The following is a 12,775-nucleotide window of genomic DNA, read 5'->3' on the forward strand; positions in this document are numbered from 1 at the left end:
TTCAAACAAGTTAACTACCAAAAAAATACAGAATAGTATAGTATTAATGACTGCTTTGAGAGAAATAGTTGTTTTATTACGCTCAAGGGAAGGTTAGAATTGTGCTATTCCCCGAGGCTTGCCGAGGGGAATAGCCCAATTGTAACCTTCCCGAGAGCGTATGAAAACAACTATTTCTCGAATATTAAAGCAGTCATTAATACTTTTATATGCCGAAAAAAAAATAGACTAAAAAATAAAAAATAAAAAATACTTTTTTTTTTTTGGTCCAAGATGAGATTCGAACTCTTGCGTACAAAAGGTGATGTAACTAAAGTCAGCGCCTCAGACCTCTCGGCCATCGCGCGTTATTAACATGCTTAGCAGTTTTGTACTATATATACATTAAAATGGATTGAAACCGGCTTTGCGTGTGATGAATGCTTCGCAAAAGCTCCATGAAACGGACCCTTCTTTTACTTTTGCAATGCATATTGGCACGAACTTAGATCAAGATCTATCGGCAGATGTTGTTTTTTTGTTTTTGAGAGTTAATTTTCGTCTTCATGTCAACAATGCAAGATAAAATTGTCGGTAAGATCGATCGAGATTCAATTGTATTGAAATTGCCGACCAATTATTCGCACACGTATGGTATCCTCCATCGCTCAAACCATTTTTTAACATGTAAACCTATGGGGTAACCATGGAGACTGACCTATTTTTATGCCTCCGTTACGAAGTAGCCGGAGGCATTATGTTTTCGGGTTGTCCGTCCGTCCGTCCGTCCGTCCGTCCGTCCGTCCGTCCGTACGTCTGTACGTACGTCTGTACGTACGTCCCGTTCTCGTGATCACGTTATCTGAAGAACGGATCAATGGATTCCTACCAAACTTTGGTCATATATGTATCTAGCAAAGTCGATGAACTGATTAGATTTTGGGGTCACGAGGTCAAAGGTCAAAGGTCACAGGGCTCATTATGTATGCAAAAACAGCTCGTGATCGCGTTATCTGAAGAACCGATAGATGGATTCCTGCCAAACTTTGGTCATGTATGTATCTTGTAGAGTCGATGAACTGATTAGATTTTGGGGTCACGAGGTCAAAGGTCAAAGGTCACAGGGCTCATTATGTATGCAAAACGGCTCGTGATCGCGTTATCTGAAGAACCGATAGATGGATTCCTGCCAAACTTTGGTCATGTATGTATCTTGCAGAGCCAATGAACTGATTAGATTTTGGGGTCACGAGGTCAAAGGTCAAAGGTCACAGGGCTCATTATGTATGCAAAAACAGCTTGTGATCGCGTTATCTCAAGAACCGATTGATGGATTCCTGCCAAACTTAGGTCATGTATGTTACTTGCAGAGCCGATGAACTTATTAGATTTTGGGTAACGAGGTCAAAGGTCAAAGGTCACAGCGCCCATTATGTATGCAAAAACAGCTTGTGATCGCGTTATCATTAGAACAGATTGATGGATTCCTGCCAAACTTAGATCATTTATGTATCTTGCAGAGCCAATGAACTGTGTAGATTCTTGGTTCATAAGGTCCAAGGTCATGGGCTCATTATGTATGCAAAAATAGCTTGTGAACGCATTCTCATTAGAACTGACAGATGGATTACTATTTAACTCTGGATATCTTGCAGAGCCAATGAGCTGAGTAGATATTAGGATCATGAGGTCAAAGTTCAAAGGGTCATATATGTATATGAGAAATTGTTTGTAATCACGATATTCTGAGAACCTGTTAATGGATTACAATTGAACTTGAATTTGAAAAATTTCTTCTGTTTTGGTTTGTAAAATTGCTCTATGACGGAGGCATCATTTTCGACTGCGCGCAGTCGAATTCCATCTAGTTTTAATAACCATGGTTATTAAAAATATTGAAATGTTTTATGCATGGTTACCGGGAATTTTACAGGAACAGTTGAAGTTTATGAATGCAATTCGACCAATCAGATGGCTGGATTTCTTAAGTGAGGTATATAATTTCTATTAACCTCTGTAGAATAATAATCATCAAGTTTATTTGTACCCAACTACTTGTTTTAATATTTGATACACAATCATAACCAATAATGCTATCATTGGTAAGACAACATGTGAATTGTTTATAGTGGGGAATGATGTGGTCAAAATTATGCTGATATTTCATCATTAGTATTTAGGTTAGAAAAATAGGATTTGTGTTTAAATATTACCAAAAGCTGGATACTGAACCTGAATATTTAAAACGCTTGTGGCCGCAAACAGATGATCATTGAGCGTTAAACTTTATGGATACATTGCTACTTTGAGGCATGTCTTTTCTTATTTTTATTGACATTTATTTGTTTTGGGGGGATTAGTAATAAATTCCTTCATCTTTGTGCACAACAGTAAATGAGCTTGTACTTTCCTGACCATTTGGCAACATCCCATTGTCAACATTTTATTACTTGTAACAAACATCTCTCTCTTCGGTGCGAAAGTGAATTTCAAAAAAAAAATTATATAACATTTTTTTTTAATGTAACTTTTTTTTTTTTGAGGTTCAATATCCCATACTTGGCTTTCTGCCTACATTAGCAAAATTATTAACATTCCATAACTTTATGTCTTTGTTCTTTCAACTTTGTTCCATTGTGTGCAGACTTCTATTGTTTTAGTGGTTCTTCACCTTTATGCAGTCATTGAACCAATTCCTCTGTTCACTGTAAACCTTTCTTTTACCCTATTGTTGTAATGAGTTTATTAATCTATTTAATTTCTCAACTGTTGTGTGCTATTGACACAATTGTTTATTTCATCTCAAAATTTCAAACTAGAAAAAATATGGTAGTATCCCTTATTTTAGTTTAATTCTGGTATAGATATGTTATTGTTTTATAAGGAATATAGGATTAAATGTTATTGGAATATACAGGTCGAGGCTTTTAAATATTTTAACTCTGGACTCTGAAAGATTATTACAAATACGGATATGATACTTTCTTGCAATATGCCTACTTTTCTCTTTATTATTCCTCTCTTTCTACATATTATATTTTCCTCTTCTTCATGCAATTTTTTTTTTTTTTTTATGTTAATTTCATCCTTGTCTCATTGATTTCTGTTTCCTCTTTAATTTGTTGTTGTTTGTGCTAGTTGTCTCTCTATTTTCTTCTGCCATGAGTTGTAATGATATTAGCTTGTTGTTCAATTCATAGTTAATACCTTTCTGGCGCACTACTTGCAAATTTGAATACTTGTAATTGCCTTCTTTTCCTTCTTTTCCACCCTCTTTTGTTTCTTTTGCTATTTGTTTTTTATATATTGAGAGCAAAAAGAACGTTAACTCTATACTTCTACACAGAGTTAACGCCCTTGTGGCTCCTGATTTTCTTTATACAATTTATTCCATTTTTGTCTATACATCGTGTCAAACATATATCTCATGCCAACTTTGATGAAGGTCCATATGCTAAGTATACTCTAGAGAAGTATTACTCCATTTTCAGCCTGCAAACCCAATAGTTGAAATAGTGTACCACGATTACTGGGGCAACAGCTGAAAACAGAGTGTCCCAATATCTCTCCAATTTGAACTTCTTATTTGTAGTCCCCAGCCATTCTCAAGCCTGATTCCCGGTCAAAAGGCCTGTCTTCACTATCTCGAGATTGCCAAATATCCAGCTATTTAAACTATCCCGATCCGCAAACTACCCAGCTAATTTGCGTCTTCATCAGACCGAAGTAGCAATTAGTGGGATATTTGGTCGGGATTGTCATCCCAAGATATCTTGGGATAGTTTGCAAAATATCCAACTATTTGTCAAAATGTCCAGCTATTTGTCCTGTGCGACTTCACTAGACCGAAGACTCGCCCTATGCGCTAACGCTGAGCAAAATATCTTGAGCTAATTTCTCAAGGACGAGTTTCAAGTTTCGAAGTTGAATCTCGAGCTGATGAAGACGCGATTTGGAACTTCAGGGTCATTTACCAAATCAGAAATAGCGGGCTATTTGGCAATTTCGAGATGATGAAAACGTGCCTATTGGGCTCTCTTTTCCCCTCTTTTGATAGGATTGTTTTAATGATACGGTCAAACCTGCTTTAGTGACCACCTGTCTACAAAGACCAATTTTTTTTTCCCTTGAAAATTGTTTCTCATTGAAACATGTACTAAAGGAACCTGTCTACAAAGACCACTTTTTGTGTTTCTCTTGGGCAGTCGCTATAGACAAGTTTGACTGTATGATATGTAGAGGACCTTCAAAATATAGCTTGAAACTGAAGTATTGATTTTTATGTTTGATCAAAATAAGCTCAGAATCCTTGACTTTTTGTTTAAATTCTACATCAATTCTCCTCTCATTTTCACTGATCTGTTTCCTTTTTATGTTGTTGTTAAAACCAAGTTGATACCGACTTTCCCCATTTAGTAATAGGCAATGTACAATTCATTTTATTTATGTTCCTTTTTTATTTCTGTATTTTTCTTTGGTACTAGAGAAGTTTAAAAAAAAAATAATAATCTCAATTTCATAAGTTTGCTTGTGAAATAATTAAAATGCTTTATGCCATTTTAGAACTGTAATAGAATGTGAACGACCCCTAAATGACAGCTACCAGTCACTTTGATAGTGCATCGCTTTGTAGGTCACGATAAAAAAGAAAAAAATCACCTGTTAAAAAAAGAGGTAATACTAGGTCTACATGCACGTGCATAAAAAAAGATTGATATATCCTAAAAAATGTATAGTTTTTTTCTTATTTGCTCTTTTTTTATGAACTAGATGTAATTTATCTCTCCCCCTCTCCCTCTCTCCCTCTCTCTCTCTCTCTCTCTCTCTCTCTCTATCTATCTATATATATCTCTCTCTCTCTCTATCTCTCTCTCTATCTATCTATATATATATATATATATCTCTCTCTATCTCTCTCTCTCTCTCTCTCTCTCTATCTATCTATATATCTCTCTCTATCTCTCTCTCTCTCTCTATCTCTCTCTCTCTCTCTCTATCTCTCTCTCTCTCTCTCTCTATCTATCTATATATATCTCTCTCTCTCTCTCTATCTCTCTCTCTCTCTCTCTCTCTCTCACTCACATTTCCTCATTCTGTATGTAGCAAGTATCAAGGATGATAGATTTATTATTTTTTAACTGAATGTCAAGGAGAGAAAAAGAAGAAACCTTTCATTTCTTCATCTATTCTTGTAGAATTGTGTGGGAGTGAGGAGCATTAAAGGATATCTATCTTTTATACTTTTCTTACGCATTTCACCTCACTAATAATCTATTTTAGGTTCAGATGCCTTCCCCCGTAAAAACCTTGTGCTTTTCTTTCCTTATCTTTTCCTTTTTTTCTTCCCTCCCCCCCCCCCCCCCTCTTTTCTGTCATTCTTTCTCTTATGGAATATTTTTATTCATCTTCATAGGTTGATCATGCATTTTTGTTCATATTTGTGTTCTACATATTATCATGGATGATTATAAGTACTCAATTTGAATTGAAGTGATTGGCATTTTGATTTAAATGAATTGTTGGTTCTTTTGCATGTAAAGAGAAGGTTGAGTTCTGGGAAGAGGTGAAAAATAATTTGTGAGCGTTTTCATTCTTATTATGCAAGTGTGGAAGAACATCAGATATAGACATGTTCCCTGAAAAGCATGGCTCTTCAAATGCCTTCTTCATATTCTAAATATGTCATGTAACATCGTAAAACTCCAGGGTAGGATATTTACGCCACGTGTTTGTGTAGTCCCATATACATCTTTCTGTGTACAGTGTTTGTAACTTTACCAAGACTCGGCCAAATTTCTTATCATTTTGATGATTCCAGAACCTTGCAATACACACAAATTCTTATATGCTAGATGATCAACCTTTTCTGGTCGATTCTACACCGTTTCTTTCACAATGCAATTGCATGACCAGAACTCAACTTTATCTTAAACTTGGAATGGACAATATCATTTAGCCAATGTTTTTGTGTAATTTATCTTAAGATATGTTTTTATCATATTGGTATTGTTATTATCCTTGAATCTGAGATACATGTTCATAAATGCATTTTCTATAAATTCTTTATTTTATGTGTGCAGATCTCTTCCGTTCATATTTTTGTCTTCTCTCTCTCTCTCTCTCTCTGACTCACTCACTCTGTCTTTCTTTCCCATCTCTCCAGTTATTTTCACAAATATTTCCCACTTTCCTTCACCCCCTTTTCTCTCTCTCTCTCTCTCTCTCTCTCTATCTATCTATCTATCTCTCTCTTTTTTTTCTCTCTCTCTCTCTCTCTCTCACTCACTCTGTCTATCTGTCTTACTATTATTCTTTTGACATTTTTTTATTGTGTTCTTTAAATTGCATTTTTTTTTTAATTTCTCTTTAATACAGAAACAACTTCTCTTTTTTTTTGGGGGGGGGGGAGGGGTTAATGAAGCCAAACAATTGCCAAAAATACATTTGAATATATTTTCATGTCCAGTAGAAAGGCATGAACGCACCAACAAAATTGGGGTGGGCTGGGGTCAAAGTTAATCATTTTTATAGTAGATAAACTCATTTGATGTAGTCAAGAACTGTCAAACCTTTAACAAGAATTTACTGTTGTGTCATTAATTCAAAATCAAGGTTGGTTTTTCATGCATCCACTTGCCCCCTTCTGCTTGGCACACAATTCTATTAAATACTTGCCTCTAACTGATTGCTTGTAAACATTACCTCTATTCTCATAATTTATCATGACAGGGCCGCAGCACTGGATGGATGGTTCCTGGCCTCATGCCCAGAGGATGTCCTTGAGAGAGAGAGAGAGCAATATTCTGACCATGGCCATCACCCCCCCCCCCCAACCCTCACAGCGCCCCGACCCTCACACTGCCCCAGCCCCAAAGCCACCCTCATCCTTAACCCCCTTCTCCTTGCCCTCACCATCATCGCCTTCTTCCCCTCCTCCTACCACCCCCATCCTCATCCTAACCTCATCTCCACCCTAACCACATCTCCTATTCCACCCTAACCACATCCTCAATCACCCCAATCCTAACCCCACCCTCACCCCACCCTCACCCTCACCCCACCCTCACCCCACCCCACCCCCAATCCCATCCATATTCCATCCCCATCATCCATCACATCCCAAGAAGCCAAACATCCTCTCAAACTTTGTCTCTGTGCCAAGATGGAAGAAGACCGCAAACATCCAGCTGGGCATTCCTTTCCGTTCACAATAATAATCAAACAGTTGGTTACAATTTAAAATGATATATCCTATTTCTCAGAAATAGGATTTTTGAAAGAAGGCCAGGAATGTTATGCTTTCTATTGATACCAACTAACTCTCCCATGTTTGGAGAAATATGTTTGGCATAAATGGAAAATATCCATTCAGAACGTGAGAATATCATGGGCAGAAAGTGAAAGTGTTTTTTTAGATATGTGTCTTCTCGAAGGTGAATCCTAAGGTTTATGCCAAACATAATCGTACAGGTGATTCCGGTATCATATGTCAAGTTTATTTCCAACTGTTAAGGTCAAATGTTTCGATCAAGGTCATAGACTTCATGGAAAAATATGTTTTTGTTGCAGGCCCTTTTAATGGTGTTTACAAACACAAATCATGTGTTCTAAATACAAAAATATTAAACAACAAATCAGAAGCCTTCAAACCCATCTGTATTTTTTTTTAGTACAATATTTTTCTGGAAAGTTCTTATAAGGTCATGGAAACAAGCAATCTTAGGTTTCTTCAGGGTTGCAGTTGCAGTTTTTAGCATTGGCAAACTGAAATAAAGAGTAAATGCCCAAATTTTAGTTCTCAAAAATAGTAAGATAACACATTTATCCTCTATAAATTGATGCAACAAGACATTTTATTGTTCACTGAGTGTGTATACTGCAATATCTCGTTGTAGAAGTAATATTTGAAGCTTATATTTGGAATATAGGATAGCAACATGGAGCTCCTAACATCAAGAGCAAAACATATTTTGGTGATTGTTATACTTTCCACCTTTTTTACCTTTTTTCAATGTATAGAATTAGTTTGTAACACTATATCTGTACGTCACCAGATAGTGTGCAAAACTTCCTTTCATTCATTTATTTCATCATAGTTAGAAACAAAAGAAGAATAGAAATATAGCGGACAGCTCTTCTACAGCTTGTCTGTGAGAACCAAACATATTCTTCATGTAAAGATATGTTTTGAAACGACTTTCTGCTTAATTCCTAGATAAAAGGATATTAAAAGAAAACAATCTCTTTTGAAGGTATTGACTTTCAAGACACCCTTATTTTGTATTTATTTTAAGGAGAAATGGTTGTAATTCATGGATTGTGTTTGACAGTTCAACAAATATGTAGCCTGTGTTTCAGTCATAGCATTTTGTATATTTTGAGCCAGAAGGGCATTCATTCCTTTCTCTTAAAGGTAATACAAAGTTTTGGGAAATTTTTTAAATGGGCTCAATAGTGATTCTTTACAATTTTGATATTTTTGGATGACCCTGTGGATGTATTATAAGCACTAGAAAATTTGTTCCCTTAAACACTTCTGCTTTAGAGAAAAATTTAATATAAAAATTTACCGGTACTCCCGGTAAATTTGGATAAATTTCAAATGGCGCTTACGGCCATACAATGGTAAGTGCGACCATGAAAATCTCAGAATATGTAGTTGTGATATGTAATTGCCAAACGGGAATAGCCAATCGGTCGATTTTAGTCCAGAACATTGTTTTATGGTTTAATCAATATTTTGACCTTGAGAGGGAGCTATACAACATGAAGAGTTCATTATTTACAATTTCATAACTTTCGACTCGATTTCAACCGCGATAACGATCACCGAATATTGTAGGATCACATATGCTTCCAATATGTTCATTTGAACCAAATTCATGACCCCATACCAGAACTTTGTATTACCTTTAACACTGAGTTAAAGGGGAAGTCCACCCAGACATTAAGTTGGTCTTAATAAAAGCAGAAAAATTAAAGAAACAAATAAGTAACAGTTTGAGCAATATCCAATTGAAATACGAAAGTTATGAATTTTTTTAAGTTGTCATCAGTGACACACACATTGGCGACACTGTGAGGTATGTATCTGCAAGCTCCTCTCCAAATTTCTCTGTACAGAAAATTTCATGAACTTTCATTTTCTTTGTAATAGTTTGCTCAAACTTTTACTGACCTGTTTCTCTCATTTTCCTGCTTCTATTTAAACCAACGTAATATCAGGGTGGAATTCCCCTTTCCAACCCCTCTGGATCCAAGCCAACAATTCGTTGGCTTTGTTAGAAAGACAACTATACTTTAATCAAGTGTTAACTGATGCAACAATTACATGAGTATTATTCAAGATGGTGGGAATAATTACATTATCCTTGCACTTCTGCAATTTCAGATTTTTTTTTTTCAAAGTAAAACAATTTCATAAGGTTTAGACTTGTGCAGGATATGGCTTTTGTAATACCTTTCAAGGTCATTCTGACTATTTTCGTAACAGTTTGTGGTTTTTGTTGAAAATTGAAAATTGTCAAGACTGAGATATGTGTATACCCATAGATGCACATTAAATCAAACTGTCCCATCAAAGCATTAAAAAGAAGAATTGTTCATTAAATTAGGTGTTTGGTGCCCATATTGATCTGTATTTGATTATTTTTTCATTGGTATTGTTAAAAACTTATATCTTTAGAACTTGAGTTTCAAATAGAGTATTTGAAGTAGATTTCCATCCATTTGCCTGTATGCATGATAGCATGTCAACCAAAATGTATCAATCTGTGTAGAGTATCAGAGTATTATTGCCAAACATATATAAACACACTACACTGATAAAAGGCTCCATTATGTCTGGGTAATGGTCTTCCAGCCCTCAGTTACTGCAATTTCTATATTTCTTACTTCTTTCTTTTTTCTTAACTGTTAAGACTTTTAAGAACCATGTTCGCATGAAAGGAATGCTCCCTTGGTGGATGCCAAATATTTAATTGTGCATTTCATAAATTACAATATGAAATGTACGTAGATATGAAACAATACATGTTTCTTTTATTTTGTTAAAGGATGAATGTGATTTATCCTTTTATATACCTTTTCTATACCAAAAACAAGATGTTATTTGGTTGAATTATTGCTCTACATGTCTGTATAAATGTAATAAATTCGAACTTTTTGAAGAGATATTATAAGATTTATTGTATCATCGTGCTTAATTCTTTTATTTGTGTCTTGGCTGTGATGTTGATAAAACAAATGTCAATCAAATCAGAGCAAAATTCCCTTTTGTTCCATGGAGATGAAATCATTGATTTTTTTTAATGGAATGAATTAAATTGAACTTATATTTGATTTAACCTGATTTAATTAAATTTTCTTGGACTGGACTGAACTGAACTTGAACTGAAGCAAAGTTAATCAATTCGAAATTGAAATTGAGAATGAAAATAATTTGAATGTTGTGGCCAAGAAACCATTAGCAGTATTCTCTTCACAATTTACCGGGTGTGAAGATCCTGTGCATATCATTTCTGTTCCTGCAAAGAGTAAAATGTATGACATTTTTACTGGCACAGTTCTTTTTATTTCTTTCTTTTCTGTTTTGATTCATTTTAAGACTATAGCGAAAGGACCAATTTGTATGTTTTTGTCCATGGAATTTAGAGAGAGGGAGAGAGAGAGAGAAGTTTGAGGGGAGGGTGAATTTGAACAAAAGAAATCCGAAATGCAAGAGAGAGAGAGAGAGAGAGAGAAAAAGGGGCGGTTTGAGGGAGGGAAGGGTAAATTTAAACAAAAGAAATCTTAAATGCAAGAGAAAGATAACTAAGAGAGAAGGGGGTGGTTGAGGGAGGGAAGGTGAATTTGAACTAAAGAAATACCTGAAATACAAGAGAAAGGGGGTTAAGGGGGTAAAGATGAATTTGAACAAAGGAAATCTGAAATGCAAGAGAAAAATTAAGAGAGGAGGGATTGGTTGAGGGAGGGGAGGGTGAATTCAAACAAGAAAAATTAGTAGCTGAAATACAAGAGAATCATTACTAAAAAGAGAAATAGAGAAGGAGATAGTTGAGGGAGGGAAGGGCAAATTTGAACAAAAGAAATAGCTGAAATACAAAAAAAAGGTTAGTAAAAAAATTTAAAAAAAAGATATAAAGGGGGTGGTTGAGGGTGGGGAGGGTTGATATAAATAAAAGAAATAGCTGAAATACAAGTGAAAGATAATTATCTAAAAGAGAAAGAGGGAAGGGGTGATTGAGGGAGGGAAGGGTAAATTTGAACAAAGGAAATAGTTGAAATACAAGAGAAAGATTACTATTGAAGAGAAAGGGGTGGTTGGGGGAGGGAGGTTTAATTTAAACAAAAGAAATGGCTGAAATACAAGTGAAAGATATCTAAAAGAGAAAGAGGGAAGGAGTGTTCGAGGGAGGGAAGGGTAAATTTGAACAAAGGAAATAGTTGAAATACAAGAGAAAGATTACTATTATAGAGAAAGGGGTGGTTGGGGGAGGGAGGTTTTATTTAAACAAAAGAAATAGCTGAAATACAAGTGAAAGATAATTATCTAAAAGAGAAAGAGGGAACGGGTGATTGATAATAATAATAATAATAATAGCCTAATAGTCCACTCCAAATTTTATTAAAGCGAAACGGAAATTCTTTTTGCCCAATTGATCGTGAGCCCGGCAGTCACTGAGCAGCGCCAGATCGACGTTGCTCTATCCTTTAATTGTTGAACGCCAAACAAGGTAGCAACAACTCCCATCTTTTAACGTCTTTTGGTATGACGCGGCCGGGGTTCGAACCTACGACCTCCCGGTTGTGAGGCGGACGCTCTACTGACTGAGCCAACACTCCGGTACTGGGGGGGGGGTAAATTTGAACAAAGGAAATAGTTAAAATACAAGAGAAAGATTACTATTGAAGAGAAAGGGGGGGTTGAGGGAGGGAGGTTTAATTTAAACAAAAGAACTTACAGCTGAAATACAAGTGAAAGATAATTATCTAAAAGAGAAAGAGGGAAGGAGTGCTCGAGGGAGGGAAGGGTAAATTTGAACAAAAGAAATAGCTGAAAGAGAAAGATAATTAAACGAGAGAGAAAGGGATGGTTGAGGGAGGGAAGGGTGAATTTTAAGAAAAGAAATACAGGAGAAAGCTAACTAAAAGAGAAAGAAATAGGTGGTTGAGGGAGGGAAGGTTGAATTTAAACAAAAGAAGTATATAGCTGAAATATAAGAGAAAGATTACTAGAAGAGAGAGCTTGAGATTACTCAACCCTAAACGAAGACGGTGTCCTCTAAAATGACATCCGTGCAGGCGAATATATACTCCTTTATATTATATACATATTTTAAGAGCCAGGGACTGAATATTTGGTTCTTTTCATGATATAACAGTCCATTATTTGCTCAGATGCTCGCCAATGTTCTATATTAGTGCCGAGGACTTTTCTTCTCATTGTCGCTCTGTCTACATCCTTTGGCGAACTATATTCTCCCACGCTCCCTATTTTAACTTCTTTGAAACTGACATTAATAACCAAAAATAGTATTGCACTGTCACAAACCCGCCCTTATATAATTTTGCAAGTTGCAACCAAAATGAGTCTTAATTGTAATCAATATGCCATCTATAACTTTGAACGTCACTATTACGTCATTCTTTACTCTCAATATAGCTTGGGCATTTGGTAACCAAGAGCGATGGGTATTTCTAGAGTAATAAGAATCGACCTCAAATCAAAATGAAAGAAGCGGTCCTTTCTTTGATGGTGAATAAAAAGCGCCAAAGAGGAAATCGAATCGCATTC

At 35.7% G+C, this 12,775-nt stretch overlaps 1 protein-coding gene across 1 annotated transcript in view; it reads left to right on the plus strand.

The window, feature by feature from the left end:
* Window positions 1–8,421, plus strand: part of LOC579043 (UPF0538 protein C2orf76 homolog) — a 41,705-nt gene extending 33,284 nt beyond the window's left edge. Inside the window, exon 6 of the mRNA XM_030990423.1 lies at window positions 6,709–8,421. The gene's annotated coding sequence lies outside the window, so the exon portion shown is untranslated. The remainder of the gene's footprint in view (window positions 1–6,708) is intronic.
* The last annotated feature ends 4,354 nt before the right edge of the window (window positions 8,422–12,775 follow it).

This window comes from Strongylocentrotus purpuratus, unplaced genomic scaffold (genome assembly GCF_000002235.5).
Source record: "Strongylocentrotus purpuratus isolate Spur 01 unplaced genomic scaffold, Spur_5.0 spur5_scaffold_19, whole genome shotgun sequence".
Taxonomy (NCBI): domain Eukaryota; kingdom Metazoa; phylum Echinodermata; class Echinoidea; order Camarodonta; family Strongylocentrotidae; genus Strongylocentrotus; species Strongylocentrotus purpuratus.